Here is a 14,418-nt window from a genome sequence, read left to right on the forward strand (position 1 = left end):
AGATTGTATTTGTCTGGTATGACTCATCATACTCTTCGTGCTCCTGGGGAGAGGGTTGGTTTTTTTTAATTTAAAAAAAAATTCCACTGCTGCAGTTTAATCTTTGGGAGAACTTGAGGTCTTCTGCATTCAAAACATGGGCTCCACTACTTAGCTGTGGTGGCCCAATCCTTTCGCTGGTTTGTGCAAATGTACCAGTAGGGTGCAAATGTGTGATCTATCAAACCTCATTCAGATGGAGGAAAGTTGCTGGTGTCAAAGGGAGCAGTAAGCCTGAGTTCATGTGCGAGGCTGTGGTGGTATTTACTCACATGATGCATTAGTCTCTTAAATTAGTTTTCCCTCCAGTGATCAATTCTTCATTTGTGTTCTAAGAAAACGGGAAGAAACTTTTCGTTGTTGCAGCTGCCTTCGGTTGTGTGACTCTGCCTTGACTTGGTCCAGCTGGTTGTGTTCCCCTTCATTCTTGAGGAACCCCTTATCTGCTGCAGGAATGGCGGGCGACAGTTTGCCTGCCATTCATTAACATTTCACTCTCGCCATGTTTTCTGCATGTTTTCTTTGTGCATTTTGGACTGAATAGTTCACCATTGTTTGGATAATTTTTATGGAAGGGGAAAAAAAATACATATATTGTAAATCCGGTGACTGTATGTGGTGACTGGGCTCCCTTGCTTTGCTGTTTCAGATTAGTGCAGTCCTGGAGCTGATAAATACTAACAAAGTGTAACGAATGATCAAAGCTGCATTTACAATGCATTGAGCCGCAAATGATTGATCTGGATGACATAATAATGATAACCAGCGAGGTGAGGCATGCAGAGGTTCCCCTCTAGGTGCATGCCAGGATAAGTAAGCAGGTACTACTCTTAGGTCACTGAGTTTACTCTGACGCTGATATAAGCAACTTACATATGCAGGAGGCACGGGTTCCATAAGAGAAGCCCTCCAGCAGCTTTGAACCAAGTATCCCTTTGATAGTAATTTGTTGTTTCTTTCTACGCAGATGAGGAGATCTGGCCTGACTATTGCATGAGTTTGTGCTTGCAACATCGACTAGTCTGTTTTGTATTTGTTTGTTTTTAAACTCAGGCCCACTCGATGTTAACTGCTTGGAATTCAGTAACTGGCAAAGTTGGGTCTCTTTTGTGGAAGCCATGGGCAATGGAAAGCGGAAATCCATTATTTTGGCCTGGCTTTGTAGTACAAGATTCTCAGGATATGTTTGGCTGGCGTGGTTGTTAGACTGTTGTAGGAAAAGAGCTGGGGGGATTGCTAATCATGTCAGTCTACTGCTACACAATTAATCTGATGTGATGGAACATGTGATGTAGAGATTGATTTTGGAAAAGTGCATGCTGTAGTCTTTTCTCCATTAACCATAGCCACCACATGAATGTCTGAGATGTGGAAGAAGGGCTCCCAGCTTGTACCATATGACTTCCAAGTGGATTTGAGCCCTCAGTTTAAAAATTAACCATTATATGTTCCCTAATGTCAAAACCCCACCACACTTGGGAACCTAGCATATCAGCCGGGGAAGGACGTCACACACAGACCTCTCTCTTATGTGCTAATTTTCAATGTGCACGTATCCTTTGATATTTCACAACATAACACTCTTGTTTTCATGCTGAAGATGAAGCCCCCTGATGAGGTACCACAGTTCAAGAAGGACACTGACAAACTGGAACGTGTCCAGAGGAGGGCAACCAAAATGGTCAAAGGCCTGGAAACGATGCCTTATGAGGAACGGCTAAGGGAGCTGGGCATGTTTAGCCTGGAGAAGAGGAGGTTAAGGGGTGATATGATAGCCATGTTCAAATATATAAAAGGATGTCACATAGAGGAGGGAGAAAGGTTGTTTTCTGCTGCTGCAGAGAAGCGGACACGGAGCAATGGATCCAAACGACAAGAAAGAAGATTCCACCTAAACATTAGGAAGAACTTCCTGACAGTAAGAGCTGTTCGACAGTGGAATTTGCTGCCAAGGAGTGTGGTGGAGTCTCCTTCTTTGGAGGTCTTTAAGCAGAGGCTTGACAACCATATGTCAGGAGTGCTCTGATGGTGTTTCCTGCTTGGCAGGGGGTTGGACTCGATGGCCCTTGTGGTCTATTCCAACTCTATGATTCTATGATTCTAGGTAGCCAAATATGCATTCAATGCGGTTCCTTTTCAACACATGTGTACATAAAACAAGATGAACCTTCCCCCAGTATTAAATGTAGCTCCCAGAGTGCTGATGGGCAGATCTGCAGAGAATGGCAACTGTTGCCACACACATAAACTAAGCATGGCTTAAGTCTGGATCTGACCCAATAATTTTTTAGGAAAGAACATGGCCAGTGATTTACAAGGCAGAGGAACCAGGAAATGGTATTCCTCTGGTTAGACAGATCAATGCAGCGTATGTATGCAAAGAGTTATTTCTTTCTATATGAGATAATACTTATGCAGCCCCTTGTCTTCATTCAGCTAAAGTACAGCCCTAGAAAGACAGTTGTCTGCTTCCCTTTTCTGAGTGTGTACATCACCCTTAAGCTGCGTGCAAGTGGAGTTGGCTCTAAATTCCTTTTGCCCGTCTTGAAGCTACCATTAATAACATTACAAATGAAACGACTGATTTCAGTGAAAGGAAATATGGGTCTGGTCAGCCCAGACTTCCTGCGCCTGCCAATTGTTCTAAGTGTACGTGTTCATTGATCCCATCATTCCCACAAAATGCTGATCGCTGCTACTCTGTCATTTTAATCATGCAAGGAATTCATTAGCAATGACAAGCATATCTGGGCAGGCATTAGGCTTCTAAACTGTCCAGAAGTCCATCCTAAACTGGCCAGCAGCAGTCGGTCAGATGGGGCACTGGCTGAGGGCCCATGTCCCTCGAGGGCCCACAGTGCCTGGGAACTGACATCAAGGCACCAGCCTACCACCAATCATTGGCCGCCCTTCTCCTCATAAGGACATGTGTGACTGGCTCTCTGCTTGTCCTTCTGTTGGCTCCAACAACTTTTTGAGAAGAAGGAGGAGGAGGAGGAGGAGGAGGAGGTTTGGATTTGATAGCCTGCTTTATCACTACCCTAAGGAGTCTCAAAGTGGTTAACAATCTCCTTTCCCTTCCTCCCCCACAACAAACACTCTGTGAGGTGAGTGAGGCTGAGAGACTTCAGAGAAGTGTGACTGGCCCAAGGTCACCCAGCAGCTGCATGTGGAGGAGTGGGGAAGCGAATCCGGTTCCCCAGATTACGAATCTACCGCTCTTAACCACTATACCACACTGACTGCACTTAATGAGGGGTCTTGTGCCATGCTTGTTTTATTGTAATTATTTGTATATTATTAATAGACCTTTGAATGTTTAATTGTTTTTTAATTATTCCCCCCTGTGTTTTTAGCTGATTTTATTTTATCAGGTAGGTAGCCGTGTTGGTCTGGCACGGTCAAAATATATATAAAAATTTAAAAAAATTGTCCAGTAGCACCTTAGAGACCAACTAAGTTTGTTCTTGGTACAGTGGTACCTCGGGTTACATACGCTTCAGGTCACAGACTCCACTAACCCAGAAATATTACCTCGGGTTAAGAACTTTGCTTCAGGATGAGAACAGAAATCGTGCTCCAGGGGCAGCAGAAGGCCCCATTAGCTAAAGTGGTGCTTCAGGTTAAGAACAGTTTCAGGTTAAGAACAGACCTCCAGAACGAATTAAGTTCTTAACCCGAGGTACCACTGTAGAAGCTTTCGTGTGCATGCACACTTATTTAGATACCGATGGACTTCCATTTCTTGCGGCTCACTGTGGTGCCTTCCATGGTTCTAGATTGAGGTAGGTAGCCGTGTTGGTCTGACACAGACAATACATATATATAAATATAAATATATAAAATTGTCCAGTAGCATCTTAGAGACCAACTATGTTTGTTCTTGTTATAAACTTTTGTGTGCATGCACACTTCTTCAGATAGGACATTTTATCTTGAGTCCCTGTCAGGGGAAAAGGTGGGGGAATAATAATAATAATAATAATAATAATAATAATAATAATAATAATTACATTATTAATGTGGGTAGATGAGGGTGTGGAAGTGGCTGGCTTGCTTGATTGTTGGGAGGCAGAGGCGAAGGAGCAACAGGCCTCTGGACTTGATTGTTCATTGCCTACCCAGCCACATGCTGTCCCCCAGAAAGAGTTTCCTGAGTGTCCATGAAGGAAGAGGAAGTAGGGACAGGGCCCCCATCTTGCCTCCTTGATGCCTTCTGCCAGTCACATGCTTCACCTGCTAAAGAGGGTTTCCTGATTGTCGTGGGGGTAAGTGTCACTCGATATGGGGTGTGTGGTGCACATGAGGGGAGAGGTAGGTGTGGGAGAGATGGGTCAGAGGGAGAGGGAGGCAGGGAGGCAGGGAGGCAAGTGTTCCTTGTAGTTACGAGATAACATCATTGTGTATGGGAGAAACGTGATCTCCCATACCTGAAGGAGGAATGCTAACTGTTTAGTTTCTAAATAAGTTTCTCAATCACAGCTTGGCTGAAATAAGATTTAATAGTAAAACCACGTTTTTGCTGCTCCTCTTTTTGTGTGTGAAAAAAACAGAATTGCAATTGAAGCAGAACAATTTTCAGAGCAGACTCATAATGCACAGCTATTTTTGGAAGCAGTGGACCCATTCCAGAAAACACAGCATGAGATGAGTCAATGCCCCTTTGCTGCTTTGGAAGTCAGCCTCCAAGGATGCAAGCCAGGGCCGATGGTTCCATGGGCTTCTTGAAACGTAATGCTGAAGGCTCATAATTCAGGGATGGAGAGCTGCCCATACAAAGAGGGATCTCCTTGTTGTAACTTGTCAGCAATGGCTGCAGACAATGCAACATGTACTCACGGCATTTCATCTTATATAGACGGCAAAGGGATCCCTAGGTGTGTATGTGGAGTTGAGGGACAATGTCTGGAGCTCAGCCATAGATATACAGTGGTACCTCATGGGTGGCGCTGTGGGTTAAACCACAGGGCCTAGAGCTTGCCAATCAGAAGGTCGGCGGTTCGAATCTCCGAGATGGGGTGAGCTCCCGTTGCTCGGTCCCTGCTCCTGCCAACCTAGCAGTTCAAAAGCACATCAAAGTGCAAGTAGATAAATAGGTACTGCTCCAGCAGGAAGGTAAACGGCGTTTCCATGCGCTGCTCTGGTTCGCCAGAAGCGGCTTGTCATGCTGGCCACATGACCCGGAAGCTGTACGCCAGCTCCCTCAGCCAATAAAGCGAGATGAGTGCCGCAAACCCAGAGTCAGTCATGACTGGACCTAATGGTCAGGGGTCCCTTTACCTTTACCTTTTACCTCGGGTTACATACGCTTCAGGTTACATACGCTTCAGGATACAGACTCCGCTAACCCAGAAATAGTACCTCGGGTTAAGAACTTTGCTTCAGGATGAGAACAGAAATCGTGCAGCGGTGGCGCGGCGGCAGTGGGAGGCCCCATTAGCTAAAGTGGTGCTTCAGGTTAAGAACAGTTTCAGGTTAAGAACGGACCTCCGGAATGAATTAAGTACTTAACCTGAGGTACCACTGTATATTAAAGCACCAGGTCTATTGGAGTGTATTTTTGACGCTGAAAAAAATCACCATGGCTTTGACAAAAAGCATGCAGCTAACTTAATACAGGAGGCAGCTTTCTGCTGTGGTTTTAGGAGTTCACCAGACCAGTCCATGTTCCAATGACAGCACATTGGAAACTAATCAATACAGCCAGACTTCTGCAAGGATGTGTACATCCCTAGCTGCCACTGGAAATTGCCAGTCTGACGATTTTTAAAGTGCATGTAAAGACACACACGTCATATGTGATGCTTATTCCACAATCAGACCTATATTGGCACTGTAAATCTGCCTTCCCCCAGTCTGTGTGATCCATCATATGTGTGGTTTAATTTACTCTGTGCTGAAGTAATGGCTGCCATTATGAAATATACTTGATGCTCCTTGTAAAGTCCAGTTACCATACTTTTCTAACAATCTGGACAATGTGTGAACCAGATTTAGGTTTCTGTCTGTGGTGGTGTTACTAATGAGTACAGTGGTACCTCAGGTTAAGAACGTAATTCGTTCTGGAGGTCTGTTCTTAACCTGAAACTGTTCTTAACATGGAGCACCACTTTAGCTAATGGGGCCTCCTGCTGCCTCTGCACCGCCGGAGCACGATTTCTGTTCTCATCCTGAAGCAAAGCTCTTAACCCAAGGTACTATTTCTGGATTAGCGGAGTCTGTAACCTGAAGCGTATGTAACCTGAAGCATATGTAACCCAAGGTACCACTGTATATCAAAACTGTTAAGGTAACACCACCATAGACAGAAACCTAAATTTGGTTCACAAAGTCTGAGTTAAGCCCAGCATCCTGATATTTATATATAATCATACTTTGTGTTCTACAAGTGTATGCACATTCCTGTTGACACTGCAGTTCATCTAATCTAAGCCTGGTTTAATTTAGTGAAGGAAAATTCCCAGACCCATCTAATCCGTCATGGGTGTCCTTGGGCCAGTTCTCTGGTCCTAGTAGCTATTCCAAAGTAGTGTTCATGTTCCAGGTTTTGAATGAGAGGTAAGAAAGGCTTGGGTTTAAGAGTTTCCGAGTGATCTAAATCATATGTCTCTTATGTTCTCTCTCTTTTGTGGAAGTACTCTAATCAATTTGATAATCAGTGAGGCTCAAACATCTTGGTGTCTATGATAATAATAATAATAATTTTATTATTTATACCCTGCCCATCTGGTTGGGTTTCTGCAGCCACTCTGGGCGGTTTTCAACACATATTAAAAAAAGGTCAATTATATATTATATCATTATTATATTATATTATATTATATTATATTATATTATATTATAATATAATTAATTAAACATCAAACATTAAAAACTTCCCAATACAGGGCTGCCTTCAGATGTCTTCTAAAAGTTATGTCGTTCTTTAGCTCCTTGACATCTGACTGGAGGGCATTCAACCGGGAGGGTGCCACTGCCAAGAAGGCCCTCTGCCTGGTTCCCTGTAACTTCACATCTTGCAGCGAGGGAACTGCTAGAAGGCTGGACCTCAGTGTCTGGGCTGAACAATGGGGTGGGAGATGCTCCTTCAGGTATACTGGACCATTTAGGGCTTTAAAGATAAGCACTAACACTTTGAATTGTACAGTGGTACCTCGGGATGTGAACGGGTTCCGTTTCGGAGCCGTGTTCGCATCCCGAATGGAATGCAAGACATGACGGTGCATCTGCGTGTGCACGGGTCACGTTTCGCCTCTTCCACACATGTGCATGACATCATTTTAAGCGTCTGCACATGCGTGAGCAGCGAAACCCAGAAGTAACATGCTCCGTTACTTCCGGGTTACCGCGGAGCGCAACTCGAACGCGCTCAACCCGAAGCGCATTCAACTCGAGGTATGACTGTACTTGAAAATGTACTGGGTGCCTATGTAGATCCTTTAGGACCGGTGTTATATGGTCCCAGTGGCCACTCCCAGCCACCACTCTGGCAGTCACATTCTGGTTTAATTATAGTTTCCAGGTCACCTTCAAAGGTAGCCCCACATAGAGCGCATTGCAGTAGTCCAAGCGGGAGATAACCAGAGCATGGACCACTCTGGCGAGACAGTCTGCGGGCAGGTACGGTCTCAGCCTGCGTACCAGATGGAGCTGGTAGAAAGCTGCCCTGGACACTGAACGGAACTGTGCCTCCACAGACAGCTGTGAGTCCAAAATGACTCCCAGGCTGCACACCTGGTCCTTCAGAGGCAGAGTTACCCCATTCAGGATATGATAATTTGTTAGTACAGAGTGTGCCTTTCAGGGAGAGTGCAGAAGAAATTATTTCCCAGATTCTGATTTGAGAGAAGGCTTGGCATTTTTGACAGAACTGCGTAGATGCAGTGAGTTACTGAACACACTTTCAGATACTGCAAGCTGCGCCCTGTTACATTCAGAACAGCAACTGGAATGAATTCAACTTCACACACATGTGACCGAGTTCAGGACTGCAGCCAAATGCATTTTGAAATGGCCTCAAAATTGTGTGGAAATTTAATAAGAAAGAAAGAAAGGTGCTGGCATTTCACACTAATCTAACATTGAATATGGAATATTGCAATGGAAAGTCACGTTAATCTGCCCCCATGCCTCAAATATTCCTCTTCCATGTTTGTAGGATCCCTATTTTGAAGGCAACTGACACTCGGGAGGCAACCCTCTAACTACTTGTCTAGTCGTAAGTCCCCTTGAACTCTGTGGGTCTTACTTCTGAACAGACAGTGAGTGTTCTTCTAATATTGCACCACCATCACCACCAAGCAGGCAAATAACCATGTATTTGTAACACTTCAATGTCAAATATGAATATGAGGTTCTCACCCAGCAAACTCCCAGAACCAAACCTTATTCGGAGTTCATGCCACTTGTATGTGGATCTGACCTTTCTGATATTACAGATGCATGTGGCCATTTCCCAATGATTCCCCCTAGATTCATTTTTATACGGTCTGATCCTAATGAAGCTTCTTCAGAACTAAGCCTTGCTGAGTTCAATGGAAGTCATTGCTAAGTAAGTTTGTGCTCGGTTGCAGCTGGGAGGCTACAGTGCTATGCACACTTTTATTGAGAGTAAACTCAGTTGAACAGAGAGGGGCTTACTTTTGAGTAAATACACTCCAAGTCAACATTACATATGTTACATCTTTACCGGATGACACAAAGGACCAAAAGAGAGCAATTCAGTATTTATTCAAATCCAGTAAGAAGCCATGGTAGATCCAGTCTTTCCTTTTGCTCAAACTGGCTGATTCTTGCGTAGCCATTTGAATGCCAAAGCAATTAATGTTTAAATGGAAGAAAATGTTGCAGTTGCACTTCCTAATGGTACTATTTTAGCATAACGTAGGAGTCTATGAAATTGCATAAAATAGTACTATTGATGTTGCATCTTCCTAAAAAGGATCTCTATATGTACTTAGTACCTGACAGCAGTGATGATCCTGTCTTCTATACTCCTCCAATGATCAATTGATTCAAATCAATACCATTCACATTAACGTCTCTTCATCTTCTAGGTACTAAAGAAAATGGAGTGGAAACCCCTTACATATTTTATAAGACACTAAGCCAGATCAGCAACAGACAGCACATGTTTATTCAGAAGTAAGTACCACTCTGATCAATGGGACTTACTCTCAAGCAAGTGTGCAAAGGACAGCAGCCAAAACATAGTAACCACCATCCCATGTGTGTGTACTGAAAAGTGCAATGGAGCACAGTAGAATGGTTAGAAGAATATTATCTTCAATACCTTTTTATAAGCTCTACGGTACAAAATAGTTTCCCCCACTTTCAATTAGGGCTTGCTTCAGCGTCCAAACATGAGTATGAAAAGTGGGCTGGGAAAGTGCAAGCTTTGCATCTGTGTGGAGTTCCCCACAGTCAGAATCGGATGGCCTGCACAAGGGGAAGAAATAACCCCAGTGCCACATGTTCCACGAACTGTTGTGCAAGAGCGAGCGGAATACATTCTGTGACATGTAAGAGACGGCAATGTCTTGCACAAACAAGGATCCAACGCTAAATGAGGAATTCATTGTCATGCTAAGGCAATCATATTGTCAGGGCAAGCATTTCAGCTTGTCAGGTGGAAACATCCCCTCTCTTTCCCCTCTGAGCCAATTTTGGGAGGGGTGGGGGGAAGGAGAGGGGGAAGGGGAACTCCACTGTACAAGCAGAAGTCTTTGTGCAGGGCTTCTACTGACAGGACTCATTGGCTGAATCTGACCCTTCTTTGAGCCCATTCTGGATCCAGCCCATTGTCAGCATATATATATATGATTTTACTAGTCTGCACAAGGATATTAGCAAGTCATTTGTGACACATTAAATAGCCTGGAAGGCACTGAGGAAAAACCAACTCCTCCTGGTATGCAAAAGTCTCCTTGAGGGAACATCTAGAATAATTTTTGACTCAACCAAGCAAGTGGCTGTTATACAAGGAAGCCAGCCATGTTTGAGGCTTCATCTATGTTAAGTTGTGGGCGAACATATCAGACAACACAGCGATTCTTCCAAAGCAGCTCTTTATTTGTAAGCTGGAACAGAACTGAACTGAGGAGCTCAGTCAGCCTGCCTATATAGAGCTCCAGAACAATGTAACTGTTGCCATTTTCTAAAACTATCCAATCACTGAACGTCACTTTTCGATCCTTCATTTGCATACAAACTATCCAATCACTGAACGTCACTTTTCGATACTTCATTTGCATAACTATCTACAGTATCCCCCTGCTGGCCCAGGGTGAGAACTTCAGTACATAACAATCTACACAGTGGCCCTGAAGCAGTTCAGCCATTTGGCTCAATGGAGATCAGGAAGGCAGTTGCCCTTATTAGCCCCTGGTCCTTAATTAACAGAAAGTACTTTTTTAAAGAAGGGGACGCAGGTGGCACTGTGGTCTAAACCGCTGAGCCTAGGGCTTGCCGATTGGAAGGTCGGTGGTTCGAATCCCCGCGATGAGGTGAGCTTCCATTGCTCGGTCCCTGCTCCTGCCAACCTAGCAGTTCGAAAGCATGCCAAAAAGTTCAAGTAGATAAATAGGTACCGCTCTGGTGGGAAGGTAAATGGCGTTTCCGTGCGCCGCTCTGGTTTCGCCAGAAGTGGCTTAGTCATGCTGGCCACATGACCCGGAAAAACTGACTGCGGACAAACGCCGGCTCCCTCGGCCAGTAAAGCGAGATGAACGCCGCAACCCCAGAGTCATTCGCAACTGGACTTAACTGTCAGGGGTCCTTTACTTTTCTCCTTTTTTTACTTTTCTAAAGACAGGGTGCAATCTTTATAATCTCCCAAGCACCACCAGGGCAGACAGTCCCTGTGCTGTCAAATAGGATGATTGGTCTGTCTGTGGGAAGTCTAGCTCAATAAAGAGAGCTATAGGCCAGAAGGTAAAATTATGAGCATCCTTCTTGTTCCCATTCCCAGAGTGTTCTTATACTCCAGTGCTATTTTAAAATTACTTTTCACCTAGTGGCTGAGGGAGAATATTATACCTTTACAAAAACAAATCCCTTCTTTCTAAGTGTTGCTTTTGAGCTACTAAAGCAAAGTTTCATATCTATTATTCTCCTGCGGGGGAGGCAGACTTTTCAGATTTCCGGTGACAAACGTAACTTTGTCAAAATAAATTGAGTGATGGGGACAGGTAGGTAGGTGGGTGGGTTTTGGTTGTTTCTGTTTTAAAATATATAATCTGAAACAAGTAAATCTGAGCAAGCTGTTCCTAAAAGTGCCACTTAGGGTCATGGGTGAGATCACATCTGAGAGAACACAGCTTTGATATCAAATATTTTCCCCCACAAAATGATGACATCAATGGCTTTAGAATGCTGGAGAGAATGTGAGCTTTCCGATTGGCTTTCAGTGATGTCATTCCTATGCCTGTAATGCCCAGTCAATGCTCTTTATTTTTAGGCATACATTCCATTTAATAATAGCAACACTACACTCCAGGTGGTGCGCTTCAGGCTGATTATCACACATTTCTAAGTAGTAAGAATTTAAACCTTGGGAGAACGAAAGATTAATCTATCAGGATTGCCCAAGGCTTTGCATAGCCCTGTTCTCATCACGCTAGCCAAATGAAACTTAGAACCAGGCTTAAATGGCATTTCGATTTCGAATCTCCTATACTCAGATGCTGATGACACCCAGACCTATTTCTCTGTAATGCCTGAATCAGGAGAGGCTAGGCTATGCATGTTCTAAACTGGTGCCTGGAAACAGTCATGGGTTTGATAAGGGTTAATAAGCAGCGACTGAAGATGGAGACCCTATGAATGGGTAGATTCAGATTCTGGAACTGGGTTGTGCACTAGCTCTAAATAAAGTTGCACTTTCCCTGAAGGAACAGATTTGTAGTTTAGGGATGCTCCTAGATCTACCACTGTCACGAGAAGCCCATGTAAACTCAGTGGCCCTGAGTGCCCATTACCAACTTCAAATTGTGCAATTGTTCAGAGATAACCTTACCATACATTGGTAACCTCGTGGTTAGACTATTATAATACGTTTTATGTGGAGTTTTCTTTGTGGTGGATTTGGAAGCTGCTGCTTAGTGTGACACTCCTCTTTACACATACACCCTTGTGCAAATTAATTGAAACAAACAATGTAGTTTATTGTACAAAACTCACATATCTGAACAGCATTTGAACATGGTTTGGCATGCAGCCTACTAGTTTCGAAGTGTCACTGTTGATTTTTTGATCCCTGTACCACACTTGAAAGGGACGCGGGTGGCGCTGTGGGTTAAACCACAGAGCCTAGGACTTGCTGATCAGAAGGTCGGTGGTTCGAATCCCAGCGACGGGGCGAGCTCCCATTGCTCGGTCCCTGCTCCTGCCAACCTAGCAGTTCGAAAGCACGTCAAAGTGCAAGTAGATAAATAGGTACCACTCCAGCGGGAAGGTAAACAGCGTTTCTGTGCGCTGCTCTGGTTAGCCAGAAGTGGCTTAGTCATGCTGGCCACATGACCCAGAAGCTGTACACCGGCTCCCTCGGCCAATAAAGTGAGCACCGCAACCCCAGAGTCGGTCACGACTGGACCTAATGGTCAGGGGTCCCTTTACCTTTACCTTTTTACCACACTTGAATCAGTGCCTGAATGAGCTTCTCCATAGTCGTACAGTCTACAGCACGGAGTTGACTTTTGCATATAGCCCCCAAATTCTCAATGGGATTTACGTTCGGGGAATTCCCTGGCCAATCAAGTACCTGTATTTGCTGCTCTGTCATGAATTTCTTCACCACTTTCGATGTGTGGCAGGGGGCTAGGTCCTGCTGCAATATCCCAGTACCGTCAGGATACTTCCTTTCCAGCTCTGGAATAACTCTCTTTCATTGTGGCGAGCGCATCATTCCTTCTATTGGCTGCAGGCTTCCGACACCATAATGATCAACTGACTTTTCGTGTTTGTTTTGAGTACAGGATTACGAGAAAGATAGAAAACATGCTTTGTTTCAATTAATTTGCACAAGGGTGTATTGCACCATTGCTGAATGATCTGTACTGCCTCCTGAGTAGTTTCTGAACCAAGTTCAAGGTTTTGTTGTTGACATTTAAATCCCTAAATAACTTGGGGCCAGAATACCTAGCAGGCCACCTTTATTGGTACAGACCAAGCTGAACTTTGAAGGTTTTCTGAGGAGACCCTCCTGGTCATTCCATGAGCAACAGAGAGCCATTTGGTGATGCATCCGCCCCCTCATGCCTTCTCTCAGGTAATCCATGTGGCGGTGAGCCACCTCTTCGAAACATAGAATTACCAAAGCTTTCTTGGACTCAGACTCTAAATATTTAATTCTATCTTCTGCACACTACTCAGTTTTAATTGTGATATGATGTTTGGTTTCTATCTAGTTTTTTTAATAAAAAAATTAATCGAATGATATTGGGGTTTTAAAATGGTACATAAACCAAAGGCATCAGAATGGCAAGAGACATGGATGATGGAGGAGAGCAACCCTAGTCTCTTCTGGTTAGGACACTGGCTGCTATCTGGCCAGCTGTCTGCAAAAAAAGAGAACTGTTTGCTGTCTCTTGGAGATTGTTACATCACTGCCCTCAATCTGGTCTGTGCTGCTGTGTGGTGCTTTGGGGCAGGGTTAGCCAAGAGAGCCAAACTCCTAGGGATGAGAGGACACATAGAAGCCCACCTTCACTGAGACTCAGCCCTGTATACCTGAAGGAGCATCTCCACCCTCATCGCTCAGCCCGGACACTGAGGTCCAGCTCTGAGGGCCTTCTGGCAGTTCCCTCACTGTGAGAAGTGAAGTTACAGGGAACCAGGCAGACAGAGAGTCTTCTCGGTAGTGGCACCCAACCTGTGGAACACCCTCCCATCAGATGTCAAAGAAAGAAACAATTACACAACTTTTCAAAGACATCACAAAGCAGTCCTGTTTCAGGAAGTTTTTAATGTTTGATGTTTCACTGTGGGTTTTTTATGTTGAAATTTGCTCAGAGTGGCTGGGCTGGATATAAGTAAGTAAGTAATAATAATCCTATTTAAACACATTTGTAAACTGTCTTGCATTCTTAATAACATTTTAGTTGAAAAGCTGTATAATAATATTCCAAAAAATAAATTTATTGCTCACATCTTGACTTTGACACTGAAGAAAACCCCCCAAATCATATAGTGAATAAGCTGATTATGTCCCCAAGTTTTGAAGTTTTTAAGTCAAAAGAAAAAATATAGTGAATAAACTGTTTGTTCCTTCAATTTTTGAAGTCTGTTCTTGAAAGGGAATATACAATGAATAAATAGATTATGCCCTCAACTTTTCAAATATATACTTTCCAATAATTCCCCACCTCCAAATATATACTC

Source organism: Podarcis muralis, chromosome 3 (assembly GCF_964188315.1).
Source record: "Podarcis muralis chromosome 3, rPodMur119.hap1.1, whole genome shotgun sequence".
Lineage (NCBI taxonomy): Eukaryota > Metazoa > Chordata > Lepidosauria > Squamata > Lacertidae > Podarcis > Podarcis muralis.